Here is a 14848-nt window from a genome sequence, read left to right as displayed (position 1 = left end):
CTCTGAGCCCTGTGCCATGTCGGGGGGGGGCGGGGGGGGAAGAGGAGGAGGAGGAGGAGGTGGGAAGGGCCGGGGCCTGCAGTCGTGTTCCCGGGGTGGCAGGGCAAGTGGCTTCTTCCACAGGCTGCTTGGCCTGGGCTCCCTGCACCTGGGCCTTTGGAGGACCGGCCCTGTGCTTGCCAACGCTTCCTGCAGGGACCCAGAGCTGGGAGGTTGCATCTCTCAGCCCTGGGTCGGGCAGAGCCCCAGCGGGCCATGCCCACAACCTCTCTCAGTACCGGTCCCCCAGAAGGCTCCTTGGGGACCAGGATTCTCTTGCGGTGACTCTTTAAGGTCTGGCCCCTGGATGGAGGGGCACCAGGAGTAGAGGAGCAGGAAGGGGAAGGGGGTGGCCATGCGAGGGGACACTTTCAGGCCAAGTCCCAGCTTCAGCCTGATCCTCCTGGGAACCCCGGGGTGTACGTCACACCTCCTGGTTGTCCCGCTCTGAGACAAGGAGCCGGGCGTCGCATTCCCACAGCAGCCAGTCGTGGGCTGAGGACACCTGGGGCGTTGGGAACTCCCTGGCTTCTCCTTGGTTTAACATCTGGAGCTGCTTGTGAATCGTGCCGCCACACACACCCGAGTGCAGGTGTCTTCCGCACAGACTGCGGGCCTCGCTCTTCTGAATGCCGCTAGCTGGCCACCCACCCACGGGTGAACCTGGTCAGGGTACTTTCTCTCAGGGGCAGACTCTTTTCCGGGCGGGCTACCGGTGTCTCTGTTTGCTCCTTTCTTTCTTCCATTTCGGGAAAGTCTTCCTTGCTGGGTGTGGAAATCTCCTATGCCTTCCCTCGCCTATTCTGTCAGCTTTCAAATTCTCTTTCAGTTGCCACCCTCACAGATGGATTAGGAAACTCTTTCCGGTGCACTCATTAGTGAAATGACCTCAAGGAAGCTGGAATCCAATATCTAATCGCCGATTTTTAGCGAGTCCACACGCCAGGGTGGTCGGGGTCCAATGCAGCCCCGGCCAGGCCCAGGCCCCTTGGACCGGGCCACAGGAGGACACAGAGGAGGGTCCCGGCCCCCACGGTAGCGGTGCCGGCAGTTCTCCAAGGGCTTGGGCGTTTTCCAGAGGTAGGAGATGGAGGGGACTGATTTCTTCAGCGCCCCACAAACCACGCCACCCCACCCCACCCCACCCCACCCATGGGACACATCCCCAGAGAGAGATGCCCCATACACTCGCTCCCCTCCCCCTTGCGCTGTGCCCCAGCCCTGGCCCGGGGGAATAGGCGGCAGCCCGCCCACAGGGCGGGGGGCACAGCTGAAAGGGGTTGTGGGGGAGGGCGGCCCCTGGCTGGGGTCAAAGGGCGAGCGCCCGGTGCCGGTGCGCGCGTGCGCAGTCAGCGGCGGCGACGCGCTGGGGGTGGGCAGCGGGTAGGTGAAGGAGGCCAGGCGAGGAGACGAGGGGGGCTGGGAGGGCTCCACCTTGGCGGGACCAGCCGTGGAGGCGCATCTTGTGTGAGTGTGAGTGAGTGAGTGAGTGTGAGTGTGAGTGTGTGTGTATACAGAGACAGCCCCCAACCCCGGCCCGCCGCTCCCTGCCCGCCCCGCCTGTCACCCCCGTCCCTCGGAGCCCGCGGGACCCGGCCGGCGAACTCAACAGGCCCGGCCCGGCGCGGGGCCTGGGGCGGGAGGAGGCGGCGGGGAAGCGCAGAGAGGCTCGGCTTCTTGAGCGGGGCAGGGGCGCCCTCCGCCGTCCACGGCCACACCACCCCGAACGCGCCCGATCCCGTCTGGTCTCGGAAGCTAAGCAGGGTCGGGCCTGGTTAGAACTTGGATGGGAGACCGCCCGGGAATACCGGGTGCCGTAGGCTTCTTCTTTTTTTTTTTTGCCTCTGGTTCTGTAGCGTTTCTGGGAGTGCGGGGGCGGCCCGGGGTGGGGGTGACCCCCACCCTCAGCGCCCGCCGCGGTGCCTGGCGCCCCAGCCCGCACCGTGGGGCCTCCTCTTGTCCCGAGCCGTGACACCGCCGCCACGCGGCAGCATGCGTGGCTTCTGGACAGTCAGGTCTCAGACCTAAGGTCTGCTCTGTGGGAGCCGACACGCTGGAGGAAACCTTGAGAGTCTGAGAGGGGAGGGAGTTCCAGAAGAAGGCCAGGATGTCATTTTGAGGGAGTATGTGACCAGAACTCCTCCCGTTGCTTTTGGGGTTCTATGAGCTACACGTAGGAATCTTTGGTGGTGGCACCTGATGTTCGGGGATCCGGAGTCACACCCAGACCTGCTCCACAGGCCTCCTTTTACTTTTCTCTTCGGATTCATTTTTTTTTTTTTTTTTTTTTTGAGACAGAGTCTCGGTTTGTTGCCCAGGCTAGAGTGAGTGCCGTGGCGTCAGCCTAGCTCACAGCAACTTCAAACTCCTGGGCTCGAGTGATCCTTCTGCCTCAGCCTCCCGGGTAGCTGGGACTGCAGGCATGCGCCACCATGCCCCGCTAATTTTTTATATATATATCAGTTGGCCAATTAATTTCTTACTATTTATAGTAGAGACGGGGTCTCGCTCTTGCTCAGGCTGGTTTTGAACTCCTGACCTTGAGCAATCCGCCCGCCTCGGCCTCCCAAGTGCTAGGATTACAGGCGTGAGCCACAGCGCCCGGCCGGATTCATTATTTTGAAAAAGTGTCTCTTATCTCTATTATTGCATTTTCTTTTCTCTCTCTTTTCAAGCAGATGATGGGAGTCCAAGTATTAAGGTGACATGTGTTGCCCGTGCCCCCCTCCCCCCCCCGTGTTCTTATTCATTTACCTCTCATGTTGTTCCAGCATATTGTGGGGGCACCAATGTTAAGGTCGGGTGCGTTGCCCTCTCCCAGCCTCCCCCCTCGGGTCAGAGCTTCAAGTGCGCCCATCCCCCAGTCGGTGCGTACCCACCCCATTCCTAATGGATGTGTATGCCCATCCCCTCCCCCCACCCGCCCGACACCCACCCGAAGAAGGTGATTCCTCTGTGTCCACTTAGGTGTCCATCGGTTCGTACCCATTTGCTGGTGAGCGCGAGCACGTGGTGCTCGTGTGTCCATTCTTGGGATACTTGGCTTACTGGAACGGGTTCCAGCTCTGGCCAGGAGAACCACGAGAGGTGCCCCCTCACCGCTGCTCCTCATAGCCGAATAGCACTCCGTGGTGTCCACGCGCCACATTTTATTTACCCACTCGTGGGTCGATGGGCACTCGGGTGGCTTCCAGGTCTTTGCGATTGTGACTTGTGCCCTGACACTAACCCTAACCCTTACCCAGCCCGTCTCCTCCACGGCCCCTGCCTGACTGACTCCTTCCCGCCCGGCCTATCACCTGTCACCGTCCTCTGCCCCTGCCTGACACGCTCCTCCCCGCCCGGGCCGTCACCGTCCTCGGCCCCTGCCTGACGGGGCTCCTCCGTCGCCTGGGCCTTCCAAGGGCTTGGTGTGGACGCTGGTTCCAGGACGCCCTCCCAGGAACCCGGTAGCAGGGCGGCCGCAGCGTCTCGCGCAACCCAACCGTCCGCCGGCTGGCCGCCGTCGCTAAGTGGCCTGCGGGGGACGTGCTCCCGCTGTGCCGTGGGGGCCCAGCCTGGTGTCTTCTCTGAGGCCCCGCGGCTGCCGCTCCCCGCAAGGGGATAGCCGCGGAGGTGGGGACCGCCTCCTCATGGGGATGTATACCCAGCTCTCCACGTCGGATTCCGGGGCTCTCTGTCCTGCCAGAAGGCCCAGCTGGCCTGCGGATCCTTAGAGTGGCAAAAACATCCGAAAACTGAGATTGAGGGTCCGGTGGGTGTCTGCACTTTTGTGCTGGGCACCCCAGGGAGGCCCGGGGGCTGACTGGACAACGCGGTCTGCTGGGCTGGGGGGGGGGTTTGGAGGAGCAACTGATGCCCTTTGCACTTTGGGTAGCAAGTGTCTGAGGTGTCTCTGGGCCCTGTGCCATGTGGGGGCGGGGGCGGGGGCGGGGTGGGAGGAGGAGGAGGAGGAGGAGGAGGAGGAGGAGGAGGAGGTGGAGGAGGAGGAGGTGGGAAGGGCCGTGGCCTGCAGTCGTGTTCCCCGGGGTGGCACAGCATGTGGCTTCTTCCACAGGCTGCTTGGCCTGGGCTCCCTGCACCTGGGCCTTTGGAGGACTGGCCCTGTGCTTGCCAACACTTCCTGCAGGGACCCAGAGCTGGGAGGTTGCATCTCTCAGCCCTGGGTCGGGCAGAGCCCCAGCGGGCCATGCCCACAACCTCTCTCAGCAGGGGTCCCCCAGAAGGCTCCTTTGGGACCAGGATTCTCTTGCGGGTGACTCTTTAAGGTCTGGCCCCTGGATGGAGGGGCACCAGGAGTAGAGGAGCAGGAAGGGGAAGGGGGTGGCCATGCGAGGGGACACTTTGAGGCCAAGTCCCAGCTTCAGCCTGATCCTCCTGGGAACCCCGGGGTGGACATCACACCTCCTGGTTGCCCCGCTCTGAGACAAGGAGCCGGGCTTCGCATTCCCACAGCAGCCAGTCGTGGGCTGAGGACACCTGGGGCGTTGGGAACTCCCTGGCTTCTCCTTGGTTTAACATCTGGAGCTGCTTGTGAATTGTGCCGCCACACACACCCGAGTGCAGGTGTCTTCTGCACAGACTGCGGGCCTCGCTCTTCTGAATGCCGCTAGCTCGCGACCCACCCACGGGTGAACCTGGTCAGGGTACTTTCTCTCGGGGGCAGACTCTCATCCGGGCGGGCTACCGGTGTCTCTGTTTGCTCCTTTCTTTCTTCCATTTCGGGAAAGGCTTCCTTACTGGGTGTGGAAATCTCCTATGCCTTTCCTCGCCTATTCTGTCAGCTCTAAAATTCTCTTTCGGTTGCCACCCTCACAGATGGATTAGGAAACTCTTTGCGGTGCACTCATTAGTGAAATGACCTCAATGACGCTGGAATCCAATATCTAATCGCCGATTTTTAGCGAGTCCACACGCCAGGGTGGTTGGGGTCCAATGCAGCCCCGGCCAGGCCCAGGCCCCTTGGACTGGGCCACAGGAGGACACAGAGGAGGGTCCCGGCCCCCACGGTAGCGGTGCGGGCAGTTCTCCAAGGGCTTGGGTGTTTTCCAGAGGGAGGAGATGGAGGGGACTGATTTCTTCAGCGCCCCACAAACCACGCCACCCCACCCCACCCATGGGACACATCCCGAGAGAGAGAGAGACGCCCCATACACTGGCTCCCCTCCCCCGTGCGCTGTGCCCCAGCCCTGGCCCCGGGGAATAGGCGGCCGCCGGGCCACAGGGTGGGGGCGCAGCTGAAAGGGGTTGTGGGGGAGGGCCGCCCCTGGCTGGGGTCAAAGGGCGAGCCCCCCGCCCCTCCCGCCCATGCGCAGTCAGCGGCCCCGGCGCGCTGGGGGTGGGGGGCGGGGAGGTGAAGGAGGCCAGGCAAGGAGAGGAGGGGGGCTTGAAGGTCTCCACCTTGGCGGGTCCAGCCGTGGAGGCGCATCTTGTGTGAGTGTGAGTGTGAGTGAGTGAGTGTGAGTGTGAGTGTGTGTGTATACAGAGACAGCCCCCAACCCCGGCCCGCCGCTCCCTGCCCGCCCCGCCTGTCACCCCCGTCCCTCGGAGCCCGCGGGACCCGGCCGGCGAACTCAACAGGCCCGGCCCGGCGCGGGGCCTGGGGCGGGAGGAGGCGGCGGGGAAGCGCAGAGAGGCTCGGCTTCTTGAGCGGGGCAGGGGCGCCCTCCGCCGTCCACGGCCACACCACCCCGAACGCGCCCGATCCCGTCTGGTCTCGGAAGCTAAGCAGGGTCGGGCCTGGTTAGAACTTGGATGGGAGACCGCCCGGGAATACCGGGTGCCGTAGGCTTCTTCTTTTTTTTTTTTGCCTCTGGTTCTGTAGCGTTTCTGGGAGTGCGGGGGCGGCCCGGGGTGGGGGTGACCCCCACCCTCAGCGCCCGCCGCGGTGCCTGGCGCCCCAGCCCGCACCGTGGGGCCTCCTCTTGTCCCGAGCCGTGACACCGCCGCCACGCGGCAGCATGCGTGGCTTCTGGACAGTCAGGTCTCAGACCTAAGGTCTGCTCTGTGGGAGCCGACACGCTGGAGGAAACCTTGAGAGTCTGAGAGGGGAGGGAGTTCCAGAAGAAGGCCAGGATGTCATTTTGAGGGAGTATGTGACCAGAACTCCTCCCGTTGCTTTTGGGGTTCTATGAGCTACACGTAGGAATCTTTGGTGGTGGCACCTGATGTTCGGGGATCCGGAGTCACACCCAGACCTGCTCCACAGGCCTCCTTTTACTTTTCTCTTCGGATTCATTTTTTTTTTTTTTTTTTTTTTTGAGACAGAGTCTCGGTTTGTTGCCCAGGCTAGAGTGAGTGCCGTGGCGTCAGCCTAGCTCACAGCAACTTCAAACTCCTGGGCTCGAGTGATCCTTCTGCCTCAGCCTCCCGGGTAGCTGGGACTGCAGGCATGCGCCACCATGCCCCGCTAATTTTTTATATATATATCAGTTGGCCAATTAATTTCTTACTATTTATAGTAGAGACGGGGTCTCGCTCTTGCTCAGGCTGGTTTTGAACTCCTGACCTTGAGCAATCCGCCCGCCTCGGCCTCCCAAGTGCTAGGATTACAGGCGTGAGCCACAGCGCCCGGCCGGATTCATTATTTTGAAAAAGTGTCTCTTATCTCTATTATTGCATTTTCTTTTCTCTCTCTTTTCAAGCAGATGATGGGAGTCCAAGTATTAAGGTGACATGTGTTGCCCGTGCCCCCCTCCCCCCCCCGTGTTCTTATTCATTTACCTCTCATGTTGTTCCAGCATATTGTGGGGGCACCAATGTTAAGGTCGGGTGCGTTGCCCTCTCCCAGCCTCCCCCCTCGGGTCAGAGCTTCAAGTGCGCCCATCCCCCAGTCGGTGCGTACCCACCCCATTCCTAATGGATGTGTATGCCCATCCCCTCCCCCCACCCGCCCGACACCCACCCGAAGAAGGTGATTCCTCTGTGTCCACTTAGGTGTCCATCGGTTCGTACCCATTTGCTGGTGAGCGCGAGCACGTGGTGCTCGTGTGTCCATTCTTGGGATACTTGGCTTACTGGAACGGGTTCCAGCTCTGGCCAGGAGAACCACGAGAGGTGCCCCCTCACCGCTGCTCCTCATAGCCGAATAGCACTCCGTGGTGTCCACGCGCCACATTTTATTTACCCACTCGTGGGTCGATGGGCACTCGGGTGGCTTCCAGGTCTTTGCGATTGTGACTTGTGCCCTGACACTAACCCTAACCCTTGCCCAGCCCGTCTCCTCCACGGCCCCTGCCTGACTGACTCCTTCCCGCCCGGCCTATCACCTGTCACCGTCCTCTGCCCCTGCCTGACACGCTCCTCCCCGCCCGGGCCGTCACCGTCCTCGGCCCCTGCCTGACGGGGCTCCTCCGTCGCCTGGGCCTTCCAAGGGCTTGGTGTGGACGCTGGTTCCAGGACGCCCTCCCAGGAACCCGGTAGCAGGGCGGCCGCAGCGTCTCGCGCAACCCAACCGTCCGCCGGCTGGCCGCCGTCGCTAAGTGGCCTGCGGGGGACGTGCTCCCGCTGTGCCGTGGGGGCCCAGCCTGGTGTCTTCTCTGAGGCCCCGCGGCTGCCGCTCCCCGCAAGGGGATAGCCGCGGAGGTGGGGACCGCCTCCTCATGGGGATGTATACCCAGCTCTCCACGTCGGATTCCGGGGCTCTCTGTCCTGCCAGAAGGCCCAGCTGGCCTGCGGATCCTTAGAGTGGCAAAAACATCCGAAAACTGAGATTGAGGGTCCGGTGGGTGTCTGCACTTTTGTGCTGGGCACCCCAGGGAGGCCCGGGGGCTGGCTGGACAACGCGGTCTGCTGGGCTGGGGGGGGGGTTTGGAGGAGCAACTGATGCCCTTTGCACTTTGGGTAGCAAGTGTCTGAGGTGTCTCTGGGCCCTGTGCCATGTGGGGGCGGGGGCGGGGGCGGGGTGGGAGGAGGAGGAGGAGGAGGAGGAGGAGGAGGAGGAGGAGGTGGAGGAGGAGGAGGTGGGAAGGGCCGTGGCCTGCAGTCGTGTTCCCCGGGGTGGCACAGCATGTGGCTTCTTCCACAGGCTGCTTGGCCTGGGCTCCCTGCACCTGGGCCTTTGGAGGACTGGCCCTGTGCTTGCCAACACTTCCTGCAGGGACCCAGAGCTGGGAGGTTGCATCTCTCAGCCCTGGGTCGGGCAGAGCCCCAGCGGGCCATGCCCACAACCTCTCTCAGCAGGGGTCCCCCAGAAGGCTCCTTTGGGACCAGGATTCTCTTGCGGGTGACTCTTTAAGGTCTGGCCCCTGGATGGAGGGGCACCAGGAGTAGAGGAGCAGGAAGGGGAAGGGGGTGGCCATGCGAGGGGACACTTTGAGGCCAAGTCCCAGCTTCAGCCTGATCCTCCTGGGAACCCCGGGGTGGACATCACACCTCCTGGTTGCCCCGCTCTGAGACAAGGAGCCGGGCTTCGCATTCCCACAGCAGCCAGTCGTGGGCTGAGGACACCTGGGGCGTTGGGAACTCCCTGGCTTCTCCTTGGTTTAACATCTGGAGCTGCTTGTGAATTGTGCCGCCACACACACCCGAGTGCAGGTGTCTTCTGCACAGACTGCGGGCCTCGCTCTTCTGAATGCCGCTAGCTCGCGACCCACCCACGGGTGAACCTGGTCAGGGTACTTTCTCTCGGGGGCAGACTCTCATCCGGGCGGGCTACCGGTGTCTCTGTTTGCTCCTTTCTTTCTTCCATTTCGGGAAAGGCTTCCTTACTGGGTGTGGAAATCTCCTATGCCTTTCCTCGCCTATTCTGTCAGCTCTAAAATTCTCTTTCGGTTGCCACCCTCACAGATGGATTAGGAAACTCTTTGCGGTGCACTCATTAGTGAAATGACCTCAATGACGCTGGAATCCAATATCTAATCGCCGATTTTTAGCGAGTCCACACGCCAGGGTGGTTGGGGTCCAATGCAGCCCCGGCCAGGCCCAGGCCCCTTGGACTGGGCCACAGGAGGACACAGAGGAGGGTCCCGGCCCCCACGGTAGCGGTGCGGGCAGTTCTCCAAGGGCTTGGGTGTTTTCCAGAGGGAGGAGATGGAGGGGACTGATTTCTTCAGCGCCCCACAAACCACGCCACCCCACCCCACCCATGGGACACATCCCGAGAGAGAGAGAGACGCCCCATACACTGGCTCCCCTCCCCCGTGCGCTGTGCCCCAGCCCTGGCCCCGGGGAATAGGCGGCCGCCGGGCCACAGGGTGGGGGCGCAGCTGAAAGGGGTTGTGGGGGAGGGCCGCCCCTGGCTGGGGTCAAAGGGCGAGCCCCCCGCCCCTCCCGCCCATGCGCAGTCAGCGGCCCCGGCGCGCTGGGGGTGGGGGGCGGGGAGGTGAAGGAGGCCAGGCAAGGAGAGGAGGGGGGCTTGAAGGTCTCCACCTTGGCGGGTCCAGCCGTGGAGGCGCATCTTGTGTGAGTGTGAGTGTGAGTGAGTGAGTGTGAGTGTGAGTGTGTGTGTATACAGAGACAGCCCCCAACCCCGGCCCGCCGCTCCCTGCCCGCCCCGCCTGTCACCCCCGTCCCTCGGAGCCCGCGGGACCCGGCCGGCGAACTCAACAGGCCCGGCCCGGCGCGGGGCCTGGGGCGGGAGGAGGCGGCGGGGAAGCGCAGAGAGGCTCGGCTTCTTGAGCGGGGCAGGGGCGCCCTCCGCCGTCCACGGCCACACCACCCCGAACGCGCCCGATCCCGTCTGGTCTCGGAAGCTAAGCAGGGTCGGGCCTGGTTAGAACTTGGATGGGAGACCGCCCGGGAATACCGGGTGCCGTAGGCTTCTTCTTTTTTTTTTTGCCTCTGGTTCTGTAGCGTTTCTGGGAGTGCGGGGGCGGCCCAGGGTGGGGGTGACCCCCACCCTCAGCGCCCGCCGCGGTGCCTGGCGCCCCAGCCCGCACCGTGGGGCCTCCTCTTGTCCCGAGCCGTGACACCGCCGCCACGCGGCAGCATGCGTGGCTTCTGGACAGTCAGGTCTCAGACCTAAGGTCTGCTCTGTGGGAGCCGACACGCTGGAGGAAACCTTGAGAGTCTGAGAGGGGAGGGAGTTCCAGAAGAAGGCCAGGATGTCATTTTGAGGGAGTATGTGACCAGAACTCCTCCCGTTGCTTTTGGGGTTCTATGAGCTACACGTAGGAATCTTTGGTGGTGGCACCTGATGTTCGGGGATCCGGAGTCACACCCAGACCTGCTCCACAGGCCTCCTTTTACTTTTCTCTTCGGATTCATTTTTTTTTTTTTTTTTTTTTTTGAGACAGAGTCTCGGTTTGTTGCCCAGGCTAGAGTGAGTGCCGTGGCGTCAGCCTAGCTCACAGCAACTTCAAACTCCTGGGCTCGAGTGATCCTTCTGCCTCAGCCTCCCGGGTAGCTGGGACTGCAGGCATGCGCCACCATGCCCCGCTAATTTTTTATATATATATCAGTTGGCCAATTAATTTCTTACTATTTATAGTAGAGACGGGGTCTCGCTCTTGCTCAGGCTGGTTTTGAACTCCTGACCTTGAGCAATCCGCCCGCCTCGGCCTCCCAAGTGCTAGGATTACAGGCGTGAGCCACAGCGCCCGGCCGGATTCATTATTTTGAAAAAGTGTCTCTTATCTCTATTATTGCATTTTCTTTTCTCTCTCTTTTCAAGCAGATGATGGGAGTCCAAGTATTAAGGTGACATGTGTTGCCCGTGCCCCCCTCCCCCCCCCGTGTTCTTATTCATTTACCTCTCATGTTGTTCCAGCATATTGTGGGGGCACCAATGTTAAGGTCGGGTGCGTTGCCCTCTCCCAGCCTCCCCCCTCGGGTCAGAGCTTCAAGTGCGCCCATCCCCCAGTCGGTGCGTACCCACCCCATTCCTAATGGATGTGTATGCCCATCCCCTCCCCCCACCCGCCCGACACCCACCCGAAGAAGGTGATTCCTCTGTGTCCACTTAGGTGTCCATCGGTTCGTACCCATTTGCTGGTGAGCGCGAGCACGTGGTGCTCGTGTGTCCATTCTTGGGATACTTGGCTTACTGGAACGGGTTCCAGCTCTGGCCAGGAGAACCACGAGAGGTGCCCCCTCACCGCTGCTCCTCATAGCCGAATAGCACTCCGTGGTGTCCACGCGCCACATTTTATTTACCCACTCGTGGGTCGATGGGCACTCGGGTGGCTTCCAGGTCTTTGCGATTGTGACTTGTGCCCTGACACTAACCCTAACCCTTGCCCAGCCCGTCTCCTCCACGGCCCCTGCCTGACTGACTCCTTCCCGCCCGGCCTATCACCTGTCACCGTCCTCTGCCCCTGCCTGACACGCTCCTCCCCGCCCGGGCCGTCACCGTCCTCGGCCCCTGCCTGACGGGGCTCCTCCGTCGCCTGGGCCTTCCAAGGGCTTGGTGTGGACGCTGGTTCCAGGACGCCCTCCCAGGAACCCGGTAGCAGGGCGGCCGCAGCGTCTTGCGCAACCCAACCGTCCGCCGGCTGGCCGCCGTCGCTAAGTGGCCTGCGGGGGACGTGCTCCCGCTGTGCCGTGGGGGCCCAGCCTGGTGTCTTCTCTGAGGCCCCGCGGCTGCCGCTCCCCGCAAGGGGATAGCCGCGGAGGTGGGGACCGCATCCTCATGGGGACGTATACCCAGCTCTCCACGTCGGATTCCGGGGCTCTCTGTCCTGCCAGAAGGCCCAGCTGGCCTGCGGATCCTTAGAGTGGCAAAAACATCCGAAAACTGAGATTGAGGGTCCGGTGGGTGTCTGCGCTTTTGTGCTGGGCACCCCAGGGAGGCCCGGGGGCTGGCTGGACAACGCGGTCTGCTGGGCGGGGGGGGGGGGTTAGAGGAGCAACTGATGCCCTTTGCACTTTGGGTAGCAAGAGTCTGAGGTGTCTCTGAGCCCTGTGCCATGTCGGGGGGGGGGCGGGGGGGGAAGAGGAGGAGGAGGAGGAGGTGGGAAGGGCCGGGGCCTGCAGTCGTGTTCCCGGGGTGGCAGGGCAAGTGGCTTCTTCCACAGGCTGCTTGGCCTGGGCTCCCTGCACCTGGGCCTTTGGAGGACCGGCCCTGTGCTTGCCAACGCTTCCTGCAGGGACCCAGAGCTGGGAGGTTGCATCTCTCAGCCCTGGGTCGGGCAGAGCCCCAGCGGGCCATGCCCACAACCTCTCTCAGTACCGGTCCCCCAGAAGGCTCCTTGGGGACCAGGATTCTCTTGCGGTGACTCTTTAAGGTCTGGCCCCTGGATGGAGGGGCACCAGGAGTAGAGGAGCAGGAAGGGGAAGGGGGTGGCCATGCGAGGGGACACTTTCAGGCCAAGTCCCAGCTTCAGCCTGATCCTCCTGGGAACCCCGGGGTGTACGTCACACCTCCTGGTTGTCCCGCTCTGAGACAAGGAGCCGGGCGTCGCATTCCCACAGCAGCCAGTCGTGGGCTGAGGACACCTGGGGCGTTGGGAACTCCCTGGCTTCTCCTTGGTTTAACATCTGGAGCTGCTTGTGAATCGTGCCGCCACACACACCCGAGTGCAGGTGTCTTCCGCACAGACTGCGGGCCTCGCTCTTCTGAATGCCGCTAGCTGGCCACCCACCCACGGGTGAACCTGGTCAGGGTACTTTCTCTCAGGGGCAGACTCTTTTCCGGGCGGGCTACCGGTGTCTCTGTTTGCTCCTTTCTTTCTTCCATTTCGGGAAAGTCTTCCTTGCTGGGTGTGGAAATCTCCTATGCCTTCCCTCGCCTATTCTGTCAGCTTTCAAATTCTCTTTCAGTTGCCACCCTCACAGATGGATTAGGAAACTCTTTCCGGTGCACTCATTAGTGAAATGACCTCAAGGAAGCTGGAATCCAATATCTAATCGCCGATTTTTAGCGAGTCCACACGCCAGGGTGGTCGGGGTCCAATGCAGCCCCGGCCAGGCCCAGGCCCCTTGGACCGGGCCACAGGAGGACACAGAGGAGGGTCCCGGCCCCCACGGTAGCGGTGCCGGCAGTTCTCCAAGGGCTTGGGCGTTTTCCAGAGGTAGGAGATGGAGGGGACTGATTTCTTCAGCGCCCCACAAACCACGCCACCCCACCCCACCCCACCCCACCCATGGGACACATCCCCAGAGAGAGATGCCCCATACACTCGCTCCCCTCCCCCTTGCGCTGTGCCCCAGCCCTGGCCCGGGGGAATAGGCGGCAGCCCGCCCACAGGGCGGGGGGCACAGCTGAAAGGGGTTGTGGGGGAGGGCGGCCCCTGGCTGGGGTCAAAGGGCGAGCGCCCGGTGCCGGTGCGCGCGTGCGCAGTCAGCGGCGGCGACGCGCTGGGGGTGGGCAGCGGGTAGGTGAAGGAGGCCAGGCGAGGAGACGAGGGGGGCTGGGAGGGCTCCACCTTGGCGGGTCCAGCCGTGGAGGCGCATCTTGTGTGAGTGTGAGTGAGTGAGTGAGTGTGAGTGTGAGTGTGTGTGTATACAGAGACAGCCCCCAACCCCGGCCCGCCGCTCCCTGCCCGCCCCGCCTGTCACCCCCGTCCCTCGGAGCCCGCGGGACCCGGCCGGCGAACTCAACAGGCCCGGCCCGGCGCGGGGCCTGGGGCGGGAGGAGGCGGCGGGGAAGCGCAGAGAGGCTCGGCTTCTTGAGCGGGGCAGGGGCGCCCTCCGCCGTCCACGGCCACACCACCCCGAACGCGCCCGATCCCGTCTGGTCTCGGAAGCTAAGCAGGGTCGGGCCTGGTTAGAACTTGGATGGGAGACCGCCCGGGAATACCGGGTGCCGTAGGCTTCTTCTTTTTTTTTTTTGCCTCTGGTTCTGTAGCGTTTCTGGGAGTGCGGGGGCGGCCCGGGGTGGGGGTGACCCCCACCCTCAGCGCCCGCCGCGGTGCCTGGCGCCCCAGCCCGCACCGTGGGGCCTCCTCTTGTCCCGAGCCGTGACACCGCCGCCACGCGGCAGCATGCGTGGCTTCTGGACAGTCAGGTCTCAGACCTAAGGTCTGCTCTGTGGGAGCCGACACGCTGGAGGAAACCTTGAGAGTCTGAGAGGGGAGGGAGTTCCAGAAGAAGGCCAGGATGTCATTTTGAGGGAGTATGTGACCAGAACTCCTCCCGTTGCTTTTGGGGTTCTATGAGCTACACGTAGGAATCTTTGGTGGTGGCACCTGATGTTCGGGGATCCGGAGTCACACCCAGACCTGCTCCACAGGCCTCCTTTTACTTTTCTCTTCGGATTCATTTTTTTTTTTTTTTTTTTTTTGAGACAGAGTCTCGGTTTGTTGCCCAGGCTAGAGTGAGTGCCGTGGCGTCAGCCTAGCTCACAGCAACTTCAAACTCCTGGGCTCGAGTGATCCTTCTGCCTCAGCCTCCCGGGTAGCTGGGACTGCAGGCATGCGCCACCATGCCCCGCTAATTTTTTATATATATATCAGTTGGCCAATTAATTTCTTACTATTTATAGTAGAGACGGGGTCTCGCTCTTGCTCAGGCTGGTTTTGAACTCCTGACCTTGAGCAATCCGCCCGCCTCGGCCTCCCAAGTGCTAGGATTACAGGCGTGAGCCACAGCGCCCGGCCGGATTCATTATTTTGAAAAAGTGTCTCTTATCTCTATTATTGCATTTTCTTTTCTCTCTCTTTTCAAGCAGATGATGGGAGTCCAAGTATTAAGGTGACATGTGTTGCCCGTGCCCCCCTCCCCCCCCCGTGTTCTTATTCATTTACCTCTCATGTTGTTCCAGCATATTGTGGGGGCACCAATGTTAAGGTCGGGTGCGTTGCCCTCTCCCAGCCTCCCCCCTCGGGTCAGAGCTTCAAGTGCGCCCATCCCCCAGTCGGTGCGTACCCACCCCATTCCTAATGGATGTGTATGCCCATCCCCTCCCCCCACCCGCCCGACACCCACCCGA

General features: G+C 62.4%; 4 pseudogenes; all 4 read left to right on the top strand.

The window, feature by feature from the left end:
- Positions 1–1743: 1743 nt before the first annotated feature.
- LOC142867901 (uncharacterized) lies at positions 1744–1862 on the top strand (annotated as a pseudogene).
- Positions 1863–5711: 3849 nt separating this feature from the next.
- Positions 5712–5830, top strand: LOC142867900 (uncharacterized; annotated as a pseudogene).
- Positions 5831–9680: 3850 nt separating this feature from the next.
- Positions 9681–9799, top strand: LOC142867899 (uncharacterized; annotated as a pseudogene).
- Positions 9800–13613: 3814 nt separating this feature from the next.
- On the top strand, positions 13614–13732 carry LOC142867898 (uncharacterized; annotated as a pseudogene).
- Positions 13733–14848: the final 1116 nt, after the last annotated feature.

The sequence above is a fragment of the Microcebus murinus genome, unplaced genomic scaffold (assembly GCF_040939455.1).
Source record: "Microcebus murinus isolate Inina unplaced genomic scaffold, M.murinus_Inina_mat1.0 scaf023_hap2_Mmur4.0, whole genome shotgun sequence".
Classification (NCBI taxonomy): Eukaryota; Metazoa; Chordata; class Mammalia; order Primates; family Cheirogaleidae; genus Microcebus; species Microcebus murinus.
The sequence above is the reverse complement of the archived record's forward strand: the minus strand, read 5'-3'. Positions and strand labels throughout refer to the sequence as shown.